We start from the raw sequence: 21,167 nt of genomic DNA, 5'->3' as shown, positions 1-21,167 counted from the left end.
ATTGGCTGGAGTATCTATTTAAGTATGTAGAGTGATTGCTGGCATGATTCTGAGGAAGTCTATGAATTAAATAACAAGACATAGCCCTGTAAACAATTAACTTTTTTTTATTTTGTTAAATATATTTCAGTTGTAATTTCCTAGATCTTCACTGCAGTCTTTACTACATACTGAGAGAATAGTTGAGAGCAAATATACAGCATTTTAGCTACCCTCTTGGGGCCCATGTCTTTACCAAGAACCGACCATGGGGTGTGCAATGATGTGAGGTATTCCCAGCTATGCCAGGAGAAGTGGGGCAGTGGATGTGTCGCAAATGCCAGCATAGCCAGCTGGAGATTTGTAAATAATTACATTATTTGTATTTTAAACGGGTTTGTAGAGGTGTTTGTGTTCAAAATGTATTTGTAAAATTCTTTGTGTTAAAAAATGTACCAACAGTGGGTACTGCAGGATGGAAAAAGAAATACACCTGTATGTCAGACTGTATTGTAACTGTGGAAATTAATACATCATAGCAGAGTATACTGGAAGAGAAGAGGTTAATCTCAGTCCAGCTAACTTTGAAAATTAGTTTGAATCCAGTTATCTGGTAGGCCATAAAGACTATATCTTATAGGTCTGATTGCAGCAAGAGACAAAATATCTGGGAAAAAAGAACTAGAAATCCTGCTGTATTGTCTTTAGCAGAAAACTAATTTCTACCCTGGAAAGGTGGAAGTGTTGAAATTGGGTTATGGCTTCCAGATGCTATAACACATAAAGCTCTATCTGTATTTATGGTAAGACATATGTGTGGGATTCTGGTTCAGTTTCTAGTAAAGGGCGGTAGTATGGGAACCATAAGTCAGATGACCAGATGTCTGTGATGTCATTCTGTAATCCAGGACTCAAATGATGTTTTAATCCTAGGTAAGACAGAAGTCTCAGAGCACTATGTGTTTGAAACCTGACAAAGAAGGAAGACCACTCATCTACTTCATCTTGCCTTGATTTAGTAAGTAACCAGGAAATAGTAATTCTTTAGATCAGTCAGGAAAATATAGTGAGATTAGTTAAGTATTGTTTTTCTGTAACTGCGTGAACCCGTCCACCTCTGTTATTTTTTTATATTTCCTGTTATTGAAACTTTGGTGTTTATTGTAAATAATTTAGTATTTTCATGCTCTTTTATTATTTATTATTAAATATATTTAAACCTTTCATTGTGGCTGGTCTTTTAGAGAATGTTTTAACATTTAAGAGTACTTATATCTATTTGGTGACACTGTGGCCACTCCTGGAAGCCTTACTGCATTGGTCAAACATTACCATTTGTATTAATATTAATGTTACTCAGTATAATTGGGTACCCTTGTAAGATCATTAGATAGCTGGCTTTGGAGTGCCTGGTCACAGTAACTACTTTATAGTCTGGGAAAAGGGTAGCAGAGAGAGTAAATCTGTTCTAGCCTTTCCCAGGTGTGTGTGTGTGTGTGTGTGTGTGTGTGTGTGTGTGTGTGTGTGTGTGTGTGTGTGTGTGTGTGTGTGTGTGTGTGAAAATCATATCTTAAAGATTGTGTGTGTCAGCTACTTGGAGCAGGGGCACAAAGCACTGGTTTCACAGAGAGAGTTGTGCAGGACTTTGCCTGTAACACTCAGCTGAGGACTCAAATTTATAGCTGTGCCAGTGGCAAGTCTTATTGGAGACCTGGAGAAAGAGAGAGAGAGAAACCCAGACCTCGGACTGAGTGTGTTCCCTGTGTGCTCTTAAGGGAAAATGTCCTTGATACAGACAGCTGCATCTGGAAATACTGTATGTATCTATTTTTGTTCCAAGTGAACTTCCCTCACCAGAGCTAGTGATGAGGATTCAGACTCCTTGATTACTGGCCCAGAAGAGGAACGTCACATACTGGTGACAGTGGTGGGATATTAATTGAACTTCTGTAGCATGTAGGTAGATGTCACTAAAGGTGTGTGTACTCTCAACAGCCACATGATAAACATAGAGAGTTTAATTTTCACAACAGTTTTTCTTTATTTTTCTTAGTTTAGTTTGGTCAGGGAAAGCAGGCAAAGATCTCAGCAGCAGATTATGACAAGCTGGCAAAGAGCCAGTTGACCAAGGTGAGTGAAGCCAAAGGACTGGTGCATGCCAACATGATGAAAGAGGAAATTATTTCAGCCTTATTTGCAACTCAGACCAGCAACCAGGATGATAACCAGTCTAGTGATGAGTATTTGCAACCCTCAGAAACAGGACAGTTTACCTTTTCCTCAGAGGACTTAAAAATCCATCTGGAATTAAACACACTTGAACTGGAGGCAAAACATTTGGAATTAGAATTAGCAGATAGTCTGCAGTTTTGGAGGCTGAAGAAAAGGAGAAAGAGATGGAATTATAATTAGCAGAGTGGCTGCAGCATTTGGAGGCCAAAGAAAATGAGAAGCAGTGCAAACATGAGAGGGAGATGCTGACTCTTTGACAGGAACATAGTGATAATGGGGAAGGGAATAACTGAACCCCAGAAGCAATAAAGATCAGTACATTTCTTTCACAGTTTAAAGAGAGTGATAATTTTGATAGTTTTATTCATATATCTCAAAGAGTATGTAAACAGTACAATGTTAAACAAGGGCTCTGGGTATGGATCCTAAACCCCTTACTCCACGGTAAAGTTGTAACTGTTATTTCTAAAGTGTCTGATATTGATTGTTTAAGCTATGATAAAGTAAAACAATGTTTACAATAATGTTTTAAGTTAACACCTGGAGCTTACAGAAAAAACGTTTTGTGAGCATAGATGCAAGTCAGATGAAAGTGTGTATGATTATATTGCTGAGTTAAGCACTTACTTTCATAGGTGGGTGAGTGGGTGTCAGGTCACCACTTTTGAAAGGCTGGCCGACCTTTTGGTGAGGGAACAATCCTTTAGATCTTTGTCTGTGGACATGAGAATCTGATTGGCAGATCGGGAGTGTGCAAGCAAGTAGGTGTGTTTGAGGATATCTCTGCAGATGTCTTAGGGTAGGATTTTGATATGTAGTACCCAAGCTAATAGTGAGCACTGTTGTCAGAGGATACCAGGCTTCCAGCAGAAAGGAAGGGTCACAGAGATAGAGTTGAGACAGGCTCAGTCCTATATTTATTGGCTTGAGGGAGGTAGCTAAGGAAAGCTTCAGAATCCTGTTTTTGTAAGTTTTTCATTTCTGTGTCTAAGGAAGCTATAAGCTTGGCTTTTGCCATGAAATGCAATTTCTTAAGTTCCATGTTAAAAGAATTCTACCAAACCAGAGTGAGAAAGGAGAGAAGCCCATTGTTAAAATTTGGCACCAAATTGCTGTGTTGAAAAATAAGTGGATCAGCACAGCACATGCTTGTTGTTTCTCCCCGTGTAATCTCACTGAGCATGCAGGAGACTGCTACATGGTTTGTAAAGGGGTCTTGCAGAATGTCAGTTTGGGTTGTTCTAGGAGTAAATTCCTTGGAAACAAGTGAATAATCTATTGCACTAGATTGGACAGTTTTGGGATAATGTAAGTGTAGGCTTCCTCATCTAGGTATAGTCACCTCCAAGTATCTTCCAAAAATATGCTATTGATGCAGTGATTAATAAATCTTTGAGATCTAGTGTAATGCTTTGCTGTAGGGGATATTTTGTTCCCAGGCCAGTCTATGGAAACATTAAAATGATCTCCAATCAGGAATACAGAATCTGTATGGCTTTGGAAGTAAAAAAAAGTCTCTAAAAAGGGAGGGATAATGAATGTTTGGGCCATAAGTGTTGGCTAACACACAACATTCTGACATTGCACAGATTTATATATCTCTGTATTAATGTGCTATTGGATCATAGAATCATAGGATCATAGGAAGTTGCTAGGCTACTGGCCCTGAGGCCCTTACAAGCCTAGCCAGGAATTTAGCCCATGTTCCAACAAGTCAGCACCATATGCCCCTGTCCAGCATGGACATAGGTGGATTCTCAGTATATTTTCTGTTCCCCATCCAGTTTTCCAGGTTGCACTAAAAAATGTGTAATGAGGTACTCTGCTTTACATGGAAAGGGAGTATATTCCACAAAAGGGGGAGTCCTATTGATGTCACAGACCAGGTTGAGGTCTCGCGTGTGGGTTACTCGAGTGGAGCTCGACTTGTGGATATGCAGCAATCCCATCAGGGCGGGGGTCTGAGATTGCTTTGTATGCCAGACAGAGGTCACCTCTGTGGAGTCTGTAGGAGACTGAGTAGAGGGACAGAGGTTTTTGCCTATCTGTGTAGGGTAGATGTTTGAGGCCCTGGATTCTCTGGGAGAGGAATCTCTGTGGTCTCTCCAGCTGCTGCATGTGCTTTGCGAGATACATGCCGAATGGTGCATTGTATTCAATAATTGGTCTTATAAGGGAAGAATACAGGAATGTTATAACCACTTTATCCCTGGATAAGAAACCCTTACAAATGAGGTGAGCCATGTAGAAAGCTTTCCTTACAATGTAGGCAATATAGGTTCATAGGTTCATAGGTGGTCAATATGGTAGTCAAAAGTCAGTTTACTATCAACCTGGTTTCCCAAGTCCCTCGCAACTGATTGCGTGCTTAGTGCCTTATTATCAATGTGATAATTTGTGGAAACATCATTCTCCCAAAAGGGATGATGGTGCATTTTTTGGCATTCAGTTTGAGGCCATGTTTCTGGCACCAGTCATTTGTTTGGGTGAGACCCTCATGGAGGATGTCCACATCAGTAGGGGAATTGATGACATCACCCAGCTTGCAGTCATCTGCAAGCTTGGCCAGCCATAGCCCACTAGATTTGGCCTCCACCTTTGAGAAGTATATCGCAAACTGCAGTGGTCCCAAGACCAAGTCCTGGTGTACACCGCTTGTTGCAGGTCTATTACTTGAAGTGGCTTCCCCTATTTTGACTAGCTGGGTTCTATCAGTAAGCCAGTTTGCTACCCATTTGGTAACATATGGACTGATGGCTAGTTGGGAGTTTATCTATTATACCTGAGTGGGGAATAGTATTGAAGGCCTTAACCATGTCAAGGTAGGTAATGTGCACCATCTTTCCCTTATCTGTGGCCTTGGTGACTGTCTCAAAGAAGTCAACCAAATTTAACAAGCATGAACTCCCCTTGACAAAACCAAACTGTGTCAGATCAAGTGTCTGGAGGCTGCCAATGTCCTTGTTAATGAGGTCCATGATAATCCACTCCATGGCCTTGCAGATCAAGCTAGTTAGGCTGATGGGTCTATAATTTCCTGGATGAGTGGATGCTCCACCTTTATGCAAAGGGATAACAGTAGCTGTCCTCCACTCAGCTGGGATGAAGCCATTACTCAAGCTTTGGTTGAATAGGGTGCCTAATGGTGCTCCAAGTTCCTGCCTGAGTTCATGTAGGATGCAATCTGGGATGTAATTGGGTCCCATGGAGGCTGTATTTTTTGACTTTGAGAGAGCAGTGATGACTTGCTCCCTAGAGATAAAGGGGAGGGGGGCAGGTACTGAGGATGTCCTGTTCTACTGATAGGGGGACAGAGGAGTAATACAGTATTTGGCATGTAATTTGGTATGTGCTTAAGCTGCATGCTCCAAATTCTGAATTGTCTAAATAACTATGTGATCTTTATTTCTTGAAGAAGCTGTGGTGGTGCAGCAGTTAGCATTGTCGCCTCACAGCAAGAGGTTCTCCCATTCGATTCTCAGCTAGAGCGCCTTCTGTATGGAGTCTGCATGTCCTCCCTGCGGTCAAGTGGTGTTCGAAAGACATGCGTGAATGGGCGTGCCTTTGTTGAAGTTTGGGCATCGGGCTGACACCTCGGCACCATAAAAATCGACTGACAATCATTAGTGGACCGGAGTTCTGCTGTGGCGACCCCTAACCGGGAAAAGCTGAAAGAAAAACAACAATAACCTCCATTATATAACATGCACATATATTTACAATCTTCAACCTATCTGTGTACAATTTTGTATTACAAAACTATACATTTCCAATCATCATCATCATCATCATTAGCCCCCTTTTTCCCATTTTTCTACATGGGGTTGGGATATCATGTTAACTGTCGCCAACTGTCTCGATTCAGTGCCACACTCCTGGCTTCTTCAACACTCATGCCTGACTGTTGCAGATCTTCTTTCACACAATCCATCCACCTCTTTGCTGGACATCCTTGCTTTCTCTTACTTTTTTCCTGTCTGTCCCAAATCTTCCTCACCAGATTGTCTTCTGCTTTTCTACACATGTGCCCAAACCACCGTAATCTGTTCTCTTTGATCTTTTCTGCAACTGGAGCTACTTTGGCTTCTGCTCTTATGTCCTCATTTCTTCATCTGTCCCACAGTGTGCATCCTATCACCTTTCTCAGGCACTTCATTTCCATCACCTCTAGCTTCTTCAACTGTTCTGCCTTTATTGCTCAGGTTTCTGTACTATACAGTAGTACTGGTCACACCACTGTCTTGTACACCTTACTTTTCAGCTTCTTCAGCATTCTTCTGTCATGGACTAGACCCAATACTCTGCCAGTTGGCTGCAGCCCCTCTGATTCTAGCTTTGACCTCTTCATTCAGACTATCCTTCTCCTCAACTACTCCTCCCAGATACTTGAAGCTGTTTACCTGTTCCATTATCTTGCCTTCTATCTCTAGTCTCAGTTTCTTCTGATTTCCCCAATTTGCTGCCATTACCACCATCTTATCTGTGCCTAGTTTCATCCCATGTGCCTTCAGATTTGCATTCCATTCTCCTATCATTTGCTGAAGTTTGAGCTCAGAGTCTGCGTGTACTGCCACATTGCCTGCATACAGCAGCTTTGTTGATCCATCCCCTCCAACCTGTTAGCTAATGTAGTCCATCACCAGTATGAACAGCAGTGGGCTCAGAGGTGAACTCTGATGTACACCCACACCCACTGGGAACCCCTTTGTGAGGGCGAACACTGTTCATACGTGAGTCATTGGGTCTTGTACATAGCCTGCACTAATTCTACCAATGTTTCTGGGACTTAAAGCAACCACAGTACTACCCATATCAGCTTTCTTGGGACCTCGTCATATGCTTTCTCCAAATCTAGGTATGCCCAGTTGTACTCTTTCCTCATCTCACATTTCCAGACTGGACTGTTATTTCCTTTGAAGTATTCCTTTTTGTATACTCCATATTTCTCTTTTAGCTTTTGTAGTTGCACCTAATTAACAGCACTTTATTTCAGTGCTTTTCAAATGCTGCTTGCCTATATGCAGTGTTGTGCAAGTTACTTATAAAAGTAATGTTACTATTACTAGTTACTTTTAAATGAAAGTAATATGTTACTATTACTAATTACTTTACTAAAAAAGTAATATATTACTATTACTAGTTACTAACTAAAGTAACTAGTTACTGTTGAGTTACTTTTACATAAGTATAGTTTATCAATTCTCATGTTCAGATTTACTCACATAGTACTTGTGTGTGAGGAATACATGCTTACTGCACATGAATACGAGTGTATTCAATTTGTATAGACAGTGTTACAATAATGCTGAATAGCATTTTACAGTTTACAAAGTCCCACAGGCTAGTCTTTATAGTCAGAGAGTCACAATGTACACTACGCACAGCTAGCAACACAAGATCCATAACAAGTTACAACCCACCAAATTTTCAACAACGTACATTAGACTAATCTTCTAAAACAAATGCTGAGAATGCAAAAATGGTTACAGAAAATGTCATATAAGTCTAACAAGACTGTTAACACGTCAACCAAAATATCACTTTATATAACTATTCACAATGACTACACATTTCTGTTGGCTCGAAGAAGGAGCAACTTTTCAAAGTGTCAGTGAGTCTATTTCTTCTTGCAGTCAGCACTTGTCCACCAAGACTGAACAGGTGTTCAACAGATGCACTAGATGGCAGAGCTGTATTAGTGTTCAGAAATATCTTCTTGACTATAGGGTAATTGTTGAGAGAAGATATTTCTCTGGAAGGGTCAGCCAGATACATGTCCATCTGAGAAGATATGCTGACATTGGCTGGTGTCGACTCTTTGAAGCTGAAGAAGCTGTCTTCGGCAGTTTATGAAGAAGCGGTACTTTTCCATTATCGGGGCAACACTATTAATGTGGTAGATGGTGGTTGCAATCATCACACAGCTGCTTGTATAGGTAGTAATAGCTGGTCTGAAAACCAATTCTCCTTCTTAACTGTCCAGATGTTCATGCAGTGCTCAGATTTGTACCTCATACCTTTTGTTTTGTTCCTTATCATTTTGTGATTTCTCTGGCAGATGCTGCTCGGAATCCTCGCACACCTGTTATCCGTGAAGCGGTTCTGTTTGGAATCTTGAATCGTTTCTTTTTTTAAAGTGGCAGCTGATGCTTTCAAAGAGTTGCTGTGACACTGTTAATACCAGTGTTATGAAGTAACTCAACTGTTTTCAGTTAAACAGTAGATTGTTTCTGCTTGTCAGGTATGTAATAAATGAATAAGTAACATTGCATGACAGCCACCTGCACAATAAAAGAAACACAGATGGTGCCACTCATTTAATTGGATGCTGCTGCAAATACTTCAGAAATGAACTCCGGATAAGCTGCTCAGCAAATCTCCTGCTCTATTTAAACATAACACCCAACCTATTAAACCCAGAGATATTGCTAAAGGACAACAAGTAGGGATAGTTATATAGCTACAGATAAAAGGTTTTGTGTTAACATGACTTTTCAGAATGTTCTGGAGTGTGAAAGTCAAATGTTTGTCATTATTTTAATGATTTAAAATTTTAATAACTTGCCAACGGTTTGCCAGAAAAACACAGTTTAATGGAAAAAAGGACCAAAAGCATGAGGTAAAAATCTGGACATTTTGCAAAGATCTGTACAGTTAAGAAATACCGCAGCTGCAACCTGTTCACCAGCATTTGTGTTCAAAGTGCCGTCTAGCCGCCATGGCAGTGGTAGCACCGTAGTCTTCAACCTGCCATCTCTAAAATCTGTAATCAGAGGATATGAAGTGCCCCCTCCACCAAATCTGGAATAAATGGCCGACGTGTAAAAACTTACTAACGACTTCAAATAGGAAAGTCTGACAACTGACACAACGAGCTTATACTTGAAGTATTTAATTCCAACTGTTGCACCGTTAACGGAAAAGCACCTTCAGATGACCCATGTGCAAGTTCTTCCAGTTTATGCATGGCATCAAGGAGCAGAACCTTGCCTCTGAGTTTCTGCTCTTCAGTGCCCATTCATTGCAAACAGAACTGTGGATGCACTAGGCTAGCCAGAATGAGCTCTTCATGCTCCAGAAGATGATTTAACCAAGCCTCAGTGCCTTTAAGAAGAGCATCAACTAGCAGCACAAGTTTCACAGACTACCTGTCTTCAGACAACTTGTTTTTCAGGCACATAATGGTGGGGATAAGAATTCCCATGAAGCTTTTCAGCTCTGACTGCAGGATGTACAGAGTCATTGCCAGGGGCTGCATTGCTTTCACAAACTCAGCAACAAAGGTAATTTCTGCAGGCCTGAAGATGACAATTCCAATCTGCTCACATATCTCATTCAGCAAGCCTTCACCCCGAGTTGCAATGAGATGAATTCTCTCCATTGCATAGAAAGTGGGATTCCATTGTGTCGCATTGGGAATAATCAATGCCAGATCACACTTATTTCAAGCCACCTCAGCAGCTTGGGTGCTGTAACTAGCCTTGTTCCAAGCACCATATCATTTGGCCATAGTGCTTCACATGATCTTTTTATTCTGGGCATCATTACAAGCATATTCAGCATCTTGCATGGCAACTAGATTCAATGTGTGTGCTGCACATTTCAGGTGGGGAGGCAGTGAATAGGTGTTCTCGCTTTGCCCTGACTCAGCACAGCTGTCACTCTGTTGTAAATCACTTCACCATCATCATCCTTATCTTGGGACAGAATGCTTGTAGTCTCAGATCTCTCACATTCTGAGAAGACAGTGAAAACATTTACAAAATTGCTGCCATTGTCAGTAATTGTTGCACACACCATTTGGTCTATCTTGTACTTGATGGAATGCTCTCAAGAGTTGATGCTATGAGATCATATGTATGCCTTCCATGTAATCTGCAGCATGACAAAGCAGCTGACTTTCTTTAAAGTGTGTCACAGTCGAGCAAGTGGGTGGTGACACCAAAGAAACTACAATTCTGATGGGTCCAGATTTCAGCCGTAGCATGATGCATACTATCAACATTCATGCTGGAAGAAGCTGCAAGCATATTCTTATCTTTTGTAAGCATATTTGTATACTTTTCTACAAGATCATATATCTTCCAAATCTCTGTGTTTTCGCTTAAAGTTAAATCATTGTCTCAAAGCAAAATCTTTCTCTCTGCATCATTAACACCACACACAAGCTTGTCTTTTATCAACTTGTCTCTCAGATAATCAAATCTGCACATTTTCGACTTGTTTCTCAAGTCAGTTATATATGCTGCAAAAGTTTCACCAGGCTTTTGATCTCTTGTGTAAAATAGTGCCTTTCCACTATAATATTTGTTTGAGCGTTGCACATTTCTCTAAATTTACATATTTAAGCACTCAGAGTCTGCTCACGTTTCAGCCTTTATCACAATATGGCAGTCTTCCCCTTCTCTGCATAAACAGCAGGTGCATACACAAATGAATGTTCTCTCTCAATGGCTTCTGATCTAGCTAAACTGAGCAGAATAAATGAATTTTTATGTGTGTCTTTTTCAGAAAAAGCAGCCTGTATGAAAATATATTCTTTTTCAAACACTTTCCAGTTTTCAGCAATATTATTATCAAACACATTGGATCAGGTCTGTGAAATCCCTCTACCATGCCAAATAAGTGTCAAACACACACCAAGTACTTGTAATTATATTCAGCTGTACAACAGACTCTTTGAAATAACTGTACTCTTTGAAAAGACTGTACTGTAATACTGCACACACTGCCAACACTTTGCACACTGTAAATACTTTTAATAGCTTTAATGTGAAAAAATAGTACATTGTGAAAAAATACAGTTGTTTTCTCTTTTTTGAACATTTTATATGATTCTGATATTATTTCAAATGTTTTACTAATTATTTCAAGTACTTTTTTCAGTATGTTGCAATTTCGAACATTTTGTTTAGTCAGTGATTTGTTTGGAATGCTTTGCTTTATATTCATTGAGGGAAAAATCATTTAAATGAGTTTAAGAACCTGGAAATATTTTCTGACCTGTTTATGAGATGTTTGCAGTCATTTCAGCCACTCTTGTATATTGCTCTATTTTTGACTGTGCGCCTCATGGTTTTATGAAGTTTTGACTTCGAATTCCATTCTGAGAACATGTCCCTTGTCTTGTGTAGTCAAATAAGATGACAAGGCTTGGGTGTTCATTTAAGATATTTATTACACACAAACACATCAGGATGGATGACTGGAACATAAAACTTAAGCGAACTAGCTAACTGACTGACTGCTATACACATACATGCTTTCACTCCAGCTGCTTGCACAAAATGGCACTCTGCTTGCACATGCTCAGTACTTTCTGTACATGTGCCCATGAACTACAGTGGCTTTAAAAGTACAACACACACACTATGATCTACACTCCCTGTGTTTGAGTGAGTTTCCTCAGGGTGTTCCGGTTTCCTCCCACATTCCCAAGACATGCTGCAGGTGGATTAGACATTCTAAATTGGCTTTAGGTGCAAGTGTGTGCATGTGTGTGCCTTCTGAAGAAGGTTGAATGCTGGGCTGGCAACTCAACAAAAGTAAAACTCCACTGCCACTTGTTCTGCAGACTGATGATCCACTGTGGTGATCCCTAATGGGCATGGCCGAAAGGAGAAGAAGAGGACTAGTCTTTATAACTAGACAGTCACAGCTAATAATTAAACCAAACCAGCCAACAGCACAAAATCTATAAAAACCTATCACATTTTGCCTATTTTCAGTAACTAAAAATCTAAACCTGAAAAGAATTTTAAATAGAGCATATCAAAATATTGTCAGGACAAAAGTTGGTTGATCATAGAGCCATGTGAAGCATCCTGCTTGGTGCAGTGGGTTGGGGCATCGAGTGCTCAACTGATGAGTGATGAGTTTGATTCCGACTGATGGTGGTATGAAGAACCAATGCCATTTATTATACTGCAAGGTAAGGATATGATCTCTGGCAGGCTAGAATTGTCCAGTGTTAGGGGATGTTTTTGTGGGTGAGAGTCCCACAGTACCAGGGCAGGGCTAGAGTCAGGTCATCATTAGCTTTCACCTCCTTGAAGTGCTAAAAAAATGAAGTAAATTTTGCTCCAGACTAATTCTAATGATCTATTATGAATGCTACATGCTATAAGTTGTGCCAACATTATGCTGTAATTTTTATACAAATTGCCACTTCAAAGTGCTATTACCTCCTAACATCTGATTACTATTCATACTATATACGGACCCTGGAAGTTTTACATCCTTCTTTAGGAGGCTATATCACCCACATGGAGAACCACTGGTTTAAGCAAAAGTAACTCAAAAGAAACTCACATTTAACTTACTAGTTACTAAAAAAAGTAATATATTACTATTAATAGTTATTATTTTGAAAAAGTAACTAGTTATATTACTAGGTACTAGAAACTGTAATATATTACAGTAATATATTACTTATTGTAATAGATTATCCCATCACTGCCTATATGCTAATTCTACACTTAATCTTATTTACATATTAAATCTCCTAGCAGGATTTTTGTGTTTTACTCAGTGCAGTACACAAAGTTGTGGTGGTCCTTTAGATTCTGGCCCAAATAATGACATTTCTGTTTGACTAATTGTGTACCTACAGTATGGAGCACATTGTGGCTGGACATAAGGAATCATCCAATACGATCTATGTTTAGAAATGCAACTAATTGGAATTTAAAATAGTTCTAATGCATAAACTGCTGCTATTGGAATGTAATTATAAGTTTTATGGTATAAACTGTTGATAATTTATGTGTGCTACCTTATCCTTTTAATGTCAATGTCTATCATTTTGATGTAAATGTAAGTATAATTTTGATGCATACATAACTATTTTGCTAAGGTTTTCTTTCTGGAACTCAACTGAAAAGGGGGAAAAAGCCCAGCAGGATCATCTCAGTTAATAAAATGGAAATAAATAAGAAAATAGATAACTTTTCTCAGTCACCTAACTAAATTATTGTTTCCTCACCTTTCTCTTGTCCCTCCATTGTTTCAATACTTAACAAATAATAACTAATGATCATCGTCTTTCTCTACTCCTTCTCATTTAAAACTGGTCTCATGCTTCATATGCCTGCTTTTATTTTTTCAGCAAATGCCTAAATATTATTTCTTTTGTCCATTTCTTCTGTTTCTACTCCCTTCACATTTGTTTCATTCTTGGTGTTTCAAGTTTCATTTTGTTAATGCCTTGCAGTAATACTGTCAAATATTAACTTTTATTCGCTTACCTATTCACACTACTTATTATATTAATCAAATACATTGCTTATTGCATAGCTAACATTTTACTTTTCTTTATCTACTATTGGATTGCCTAAACATTTTGAGATATTTTACAATTAATTAGTTTTTTTATGATTTCATTTATTTTATATTTATATTCAAGTCTGTATACTAAAAACATAAAATATATTATTATTTTGTATGTAGTGCAGTTCAATGACATTTGGCCTAGATCATCTCTGAAAATGGATCCTGCACCAGCCTATTGATATGATTAACAAATGTTAAATAAATAAAAAATATCTAGCAACTACCTTTGCAGCAGTAGTCAGACTGAAGAGGTACATAATGCCTTTTATATGAATGGCTGATTCCAGTGCAGTCCTGTCCTCATTTAGTGGTCTGTCTTTGGCTGCTCTATTTCTAGATTTCCAAGAGTTAGCTAACAATCAATGCAAACTGCATGCGGTATAAGTGCAAAGGAGGACCTTTTTTAACAGAAAATCTTTCTGAGACAGAAAACAGTGCAGGTCAGGGTTTTTTATTTATTTATTTTTTGGCAACATTACAAATCTGTCTGCCGCAAGGGACATTTGCAGCAGTGCTGATCATATATTACCCAGACTATGATAGTTCATCATGAGGAAATTCTAACAGTTCCCATAGACTCAGATTTTGGATTCCTTTGAACAGTAACTTGCACTGATCAAGCCCTTAATATGGTTTCTAAAATGGTAGATGACTTCAGTTCACCAAAACTGAAGTATATACTTCCTACTCCCATAAGCAACCTGAATCATGAATGCAGATGTTTAAGGCTCCACCATGGTGTACCTGTGAAAGCCTGACAGTTCAGGGAACTTTTTATACCTCTCAGATGACAACTTGAATGAAATATCACCAATTTTCTTAGGCTTACCTGTATTTTATTGCTGGCTTTTACACTGCTCTTCTTTTTGATGGAAAATAAATGTTGTGGTTCATATAACTACAAATTGCTGCATTGTTTGTGCTGGGCATGCACTTTAAGTGGATTTTAATTTTTTCCATGGTAGTGTGACCATGGAGTTGATATACATAATTTAGGGAGATATGAAGGGGAAGCCCCCCCTGCAAAAAATATTTCTGAAGTTTTTAATAGTTTCTGAGTTACACTTTTCAAAACTGAATTTTTAGAAAACTGTGACATGAGTACTGTTTACTCAATGGAACATTTGCAAAAACATATGAAACGTTAACCTCCAGGACTTTTGCAGATCAACACAGACAACACTCTAGTGATGCAGTACACAGACAAGAAGGGAAAAACCAGGTAATCTGGTCAATGCAGTTTAGTTGTCTATATAAAGAACACAGTTTGCAGTCAGTGCAGAAGATTAAGGCTATTAGCTGTTAACAATCTAATTCTTGGGGTACTGCTTTCATTTGTCTGCTGTGTGACCTTGAGCGAGTCCCTGACCTTGACTGAGTCACTTAATGACAGACTTCTTTTGGATGACTGGGAAATTGGTCTAGACTCCTTAATGGTCTCCTGGACTACTACACCTAGTGACCACCTATGAACCTTGGGTTGTGTTTAAATATGCAGTTCATCTCTAAATCATGAGCAGGTTTCTTCTGGACATTTTCAGTTAAGCAGATCATATGGACTATGATTCACAGGTTTATTTTTACATTCCAAGAACTGATATATAATTATAGACACCTGGGAAGAGACATGTTTCTGGTACAGAAAATAAAATTGTATATGCCCTTGAACAACTTCCACAATGCTCTGTCAAGAAATTGGGAAGATAAGTTCATTTTATATTTTCTTTGGTCCTTTCTCTTTAAAACATCCTGTTAGAAGCATTATAGGAAATGGCATGGATGACCATATTTCCATAATTTTGATAAAGTTTCTTGTTCTTCCTTCTCAGAAAGTGTTAATATTATTTTCTTAGCTTCCTTTCAAGGGAGGCCTGTTATCTGCTGTTTCTGCAGCAAAGAAAAGTTCAGCACTGATTGCTGTGAAACTGGAAATTTTGATTTCTATAATATAATATTCTCATTTATTCTACAAGAGATTTTTTTACCTGGAAATCTTATTTATTGAAACTGTACAGATTTTCCACTGCATATACAGCTCCTTGAAGTCTTGGATTATCTGTCTCACTTGTTTTTATAACCTGGCTTACATGCTTAATACGCCTTATTGTGCATCATTGTCATTGTGACTTACATGGGTTTCTTCCTCACCATCTGGGCTCACATTAAAGGTGTGTTCTTAAGAGAAAGTATACATTTGAAGCACCTGCCAGAACCATTTACTCCTAAATGAGGCATGAATTTTGTCCTAACAGTCTTAAACTACCTCATTTGGCGTCACTATATCTTGTACTGTAAAAAGTTCTATTGTGGCAGACAGTCCCTCTTGTAGCTGTAACCTCTAGGCCCATATGTGTTTAAGACATTATACAGCATTCTATAAACACAAACCAGATGTTTGGAAACCCTTCTTTTGTGTCTAGGGTCAACTCAGGCAAATTTTTAAACCTCACTTCCGTTTGTACTTTTTTAAGGATGTGGGGAATATTCTTCATAATATAAACTCTAGAAGGCTGTTGCTTGAACATATTACCAGGAGGAAAAAAAAGATAGAAGTAAACCTTGCAGGCTTTTGTATTTTTTTTAAACCATTTGTAAACTCAGTGAGTAAGGAAGCAGTTATCAAATGGATCTCTGGTTTCACAGAACTTTGCTAGAATTCTGTGGGTAAACCAGTTTAGGAATCCATCAGCACCTGTTCTGCAAAGGTAGTATTAGCATCAAATACTTTTTTATTCTGAAATGTCACTTTCTCTGATGGTGGTGTGATCTGTTTCTATATCTTTGCAAAGTGTTACAAACTCTATCATGCTCTCAATTAAAAAAGAGAGTTGTTATCCAAGTGATGCCTGTTGGAACCTCCAAAATGTTTTGTATACATAACTTGGTATTCCGGGCTCAGACCATCTTGGTGTTTACCCACCACAATGTTTGGTCACTATATTTATCTGTCTACTGTCTACTTATATACCTATCTATCTATATATCTATCTATCTACTGGTCCCCATAAGTTGGTTGAATGTGCATATTATCATCAGATTTCCTGTCTGCCTAATTTGGTTGACAGGTAAGCTGTTGCAAGTGGGATGAGAGTGCTGCAATACCAGGGTTGTAGAACTTGCCCTTTCCTCAGTATTGGGCAATCCTTGAGTTGGTATATATATATATATATATATATATATATATATATATATATATATATATATATATATATATATGTGTGTGTAATTAGTGGGGTGGGGTGGTGCATTGTTCTTATGTTCTTATATTTACACACACACACACACACACACACACACACACACACACACACACACACACACACACACACACATACACATATATATATATTTTTATATAACATTTTGTCAAAATTTCATAATACTGAACCTCATGTCATTAAACTTTTAACAGTTCAAAAAGCAAATCATCAAAATCAAAATCTGTACCCCTCGATGTCCCCTGCTAATTACATACTCCTACACCGAGACTGCACAACAGATCACACTACAGTCAGAAAAGGATATATTCCCCAATCCCTGCTGTTCTTTGATCTAAGAAAAAAAAAGAGTACATTCAAACAGCTGTATCATACAAATGAAACAAACTTTCAACAACGTAAGTAATCTGTATATGTATACATACATATATATATATATATATATATATATATATATATATATATATATTTTTTTTAATGCTTAACTATTTTAAAGTTTGTTTTGATATACCTAAGTTCCAGTTTTTAAAGTCTTATTTGTACTTAAATTATTGAGTTCACATGCTCATTATATGCTTATTGTCAAATGGTTAAAGTTTACTTAAAAGTCATTGGATAATTGATTAATTGTTTAACTGCTGAGAATACAAAAACTGTGTATTTTAATTTTTTTCAGTCTGCATCTGATGAAGTACTTTAAACGAAAACATATTTGTGGAGTTTGTTAAGAAACGTTAATGTGGTTTGGTTCATTGGAATAAAGCTATTTTTATTTATTTTGTGGTTGGACTTCCCTTCTTTGGGTACCTTGGACTTTTTACTGGTGATTTTTTTGGTATCTTGGTGTGCTTTTTTACATATATATATATATATATATATATATATATATATATATATATATATATATATATATATATATAGTAGTATGTCATCAAATATCAAAAGTTCACAAGAGTGAACATTCAAAGAGCACTCATTCCCTCCCACCCCCCTCTTACTGCACAACAGGGTGTAAGGGCAAATTCCCTTACCCTGCTCCACCATAATCCAATAGAAAAGGCTGCCAGCAAAAATTCTATTTAAGTAAACTTTTGCTCATATGAACACTAACTTTTTTTACACCAACAAGAAATGTTCTCTCATTTGAGTGTTTGTTTTTTCAAATGGTAACCATAGATAGATAGAGAGAGAGATATACACATACATATGAGTCTTTGTCATTTAATCTTAATGGAGAATATCTAAACAAAACTAAGCACACTTCATTTAAACCAGGCAGAACTCAAAAACAAAAATAAAAAAAGGACATTTTTAGAAGGGGGCACCGGCATATCCCGTAATTAATAACTACCACAAACTAAGATTCAAATAAAACTACTAACTAACAAATTTCTTTGTCCACAGGAAAAATAAACCAGTTGGTCACAATAAATTTAATGCTTTTGTTCTGTTTTATTCACAGAATTTCATCAGAAAAAAAACAAACGTCTTCATGCCTCACATATAAATACTTTTCTAAAAATGTAATTACTTTAATTATGACATCATTTCCTTTCACATCCAATTTAACATACATTTGATATTCAGGTTCTCATTAATTTTTGGAAATACATCCGCTGTCAATTGCTATTGACATTTTAACTCTTTAACCTCTAGTAAACCATTTTCATTACCGATAAAATTCTGAATTTGTTCAACAACCAAAAACTCAAACTTTCTAAAATCGTTATATTTAAAACTATGTTTATCTAAACCATTAGTCTTGTCCTTGTTTTTTTTTTTTTTTATAGCTATGATAAACTAGACACACTTCATTTAAACAGGCAGAACACAAAAACAAAAACTATCATTTTTGGAAGGGGGCACCCAAACATCCTCTAATTTATAAATAAAAACTTTACAGTCACACTACAGTGGAAAAAAGGAAATACTGAAAATGCACCAGTAGTTCAGTAGTTTTATTGTGGTAAAGCAAGCTCAATATTATAAAGAAAACTAATCATAAGCATTCCTTATTATTAGTGTTCCATCTGGAAGTACATATTAGAGACTATCTTTAGATAAACTGTTATTAGATCACGTTTTTTAAGACAACTTGAAGGTACCCCATACACACACACACACACACACACACACACACACACACACATATATATATATATATATATATATATATATATATATATATATAAACATGCACACATGCACACAGCTAGTCATCTATACATGTGAGTTTGTGCCGTGTGTGTATTTTCTATATGAGCAGTGTTCAGGTGTTCAAAGATGAAGATTCTTGCAGGCTATATCAGTGCTGCTTGCAATTAACTGCAATGATATTGTATGAGAGACTCAACTTTTCTTCACAACAGATAGAGGTATGATAAAAAAAAAGTTCTGCATAACTTTTTGATCAATGGACCTTCCTAGAGTCCTATTGATATTTTGATCACTGGCATAAGGAAATAGTTACTTTCTTTGTTGTCTTCTTTCCAAATATGGCATTGTACTGGTAACTAATCCCTGGTCCTCCATTCAGGACTGCATCTCATTACTGATCCAGAAAGCTTGTCTAGACCGCAGACTGTCCAAGCAGTAGGCTTTATAGCTCAAATGGATACCTATAACAGAAATGCCAGTTTTAAAGATTAATTCTGAAATGTAATAGCTCCTTGAAGGTGTATTGCACATATAACTTCAGGGCATACTTATTCTTATAGGTTCTGTAGAAAAATTAAAGAAAAAAAAAAGAAAAATAGCATGTGATTGATTACACTAGCAGTGGCTAAAAACACAGTTGCAAGAGTATGAAAAGACAAAATATCTATAGGCAGAATATCACATTTGCTTGCTTCTGCAATCCATAATGGAAACACATTTTTATTCATTTATTAACTGATATATCCACTAGGTGCAAGCCTAAGTGACTTACTTAGAGTCACATAGTAAGCAAAATGAGACATCTGGAATCAAACCCTGGACTACAGGATGAAGTTTATTAGTAGTTTACAGTCTGAATCCCCTGCACTAAACAGTCAGACATGATACACAATACATCATCAGCAGCAGCAGCATCCACCTTTTTCCCTTTTTTTCTACATGAGGTTGGGGTGCCATATCATTTATCAGCACCTCCCTCAATTCAGTGCCACTCCCGAATATTCATTGACAATCATGCCTTCTCTCACACAATCCATCCATCTCTTAGTTGGACATCATTATTTCCTTTTGCCTTCTTCCTGCCTCTTCTAAATCTTTTTCACCTAGTCATCCACTGCTTTCCTGCACTTGTACTCAAACCACTGTAATCTGTTCTCTTTGCGCATCCCTGCAATTGGAGTTACTTTGCCTTCGCTCTGATGTTGTCATTTCTTCATCTGTCCCACAGTGTGCATCCTACCACCCATCTCAGGTACGTTATCTTCATCACTTCAAGTTTCCTCACCTGCTCCGCCTTTACTTGGTCAGGTTTATCTGTTATACAGCAGTACTGATAACATCACTGTTTTGTATGTGTTATTAATGAAGACTGTAATTAATTAAACAGAGTTCAGCATTATTCACTGTAGTTGAATCTTGGATAAGGTAGATGAATTTTACTCAGATTTCACATGTAACAAAGAACTGAGAAAATGGCCTGCAAAATGTTAAATTTATATGGACAGTCTAAGGTTGTTGTCATACTGCATATGTTTATTTATTTATTTTATTTTACATTTGTTGACCGGGAAAGTCCGATTGGACATATGTCCATTTTTAGTGGAGGCCTGGGTAAAAAAGCTCCAGTTACATAAGAGGTACATTAGCATATATGAACAAGTTAATAAAAATGGTGGAATACACATACATAAAGCAGGTTTGCAATCATAGGTAAATATGGCCAGTTAGCAAGGCTCATAGTAAGATAGTTGTCAGATAGTAAACTCATCTTACAGTATAATACATTCTGTACACATTCAATACATGCAGTATATTGCAGCCTTATACAGCTAGGATATAACAGAGATTAGCAGGTTTATATATAGTTTTATAATGTTTTCTTAATTTATAAAAGCAGACAGTTAAATATGAGAAACTAGATTTGAGATTATCCATGAGTTTAGATATTTCATACTTATAAAAGCAAACAGTTACATGTGAGAAGCTAGACTTAACATTGCCAATGAATGTAGATCTTTTTAGTAATTCAGCCTTTACCCAGGGGTAAGACAACAGCATAGCCAGTTGTTTTTGAGGTGGGTTTTTAGCAGTTTTTTAAATTGTGTTGTGGAGTTATTTGGGTAGGTAGGGAGTTCCAGAGTTTGGAAATACTGCAGCTAAAGAGAGATTTTCCTGCCTCATTGTTATGTCTTGTAACTTCAAGGAGGTTAAGGGTGCTCGATCCCATGGTTCTTGCTGTGGTGTGAGGGT

Source organism: Protopterus annectens, chromosome 5.part0 (assembly GCF_019279795.1).
Source record: "Protopterus annectens isolate FY-2018-M chromosome 5.part0, PAN1.0, whole genome shotgun sequence".
NCBI lineage: Eukaryota > Metazoa > Chordata > Ceratodontiformes > Protopteridae > Protopterus > Protopterus annectens.
Note: the sequence above shows the minus strand (reverse complement) of the source record.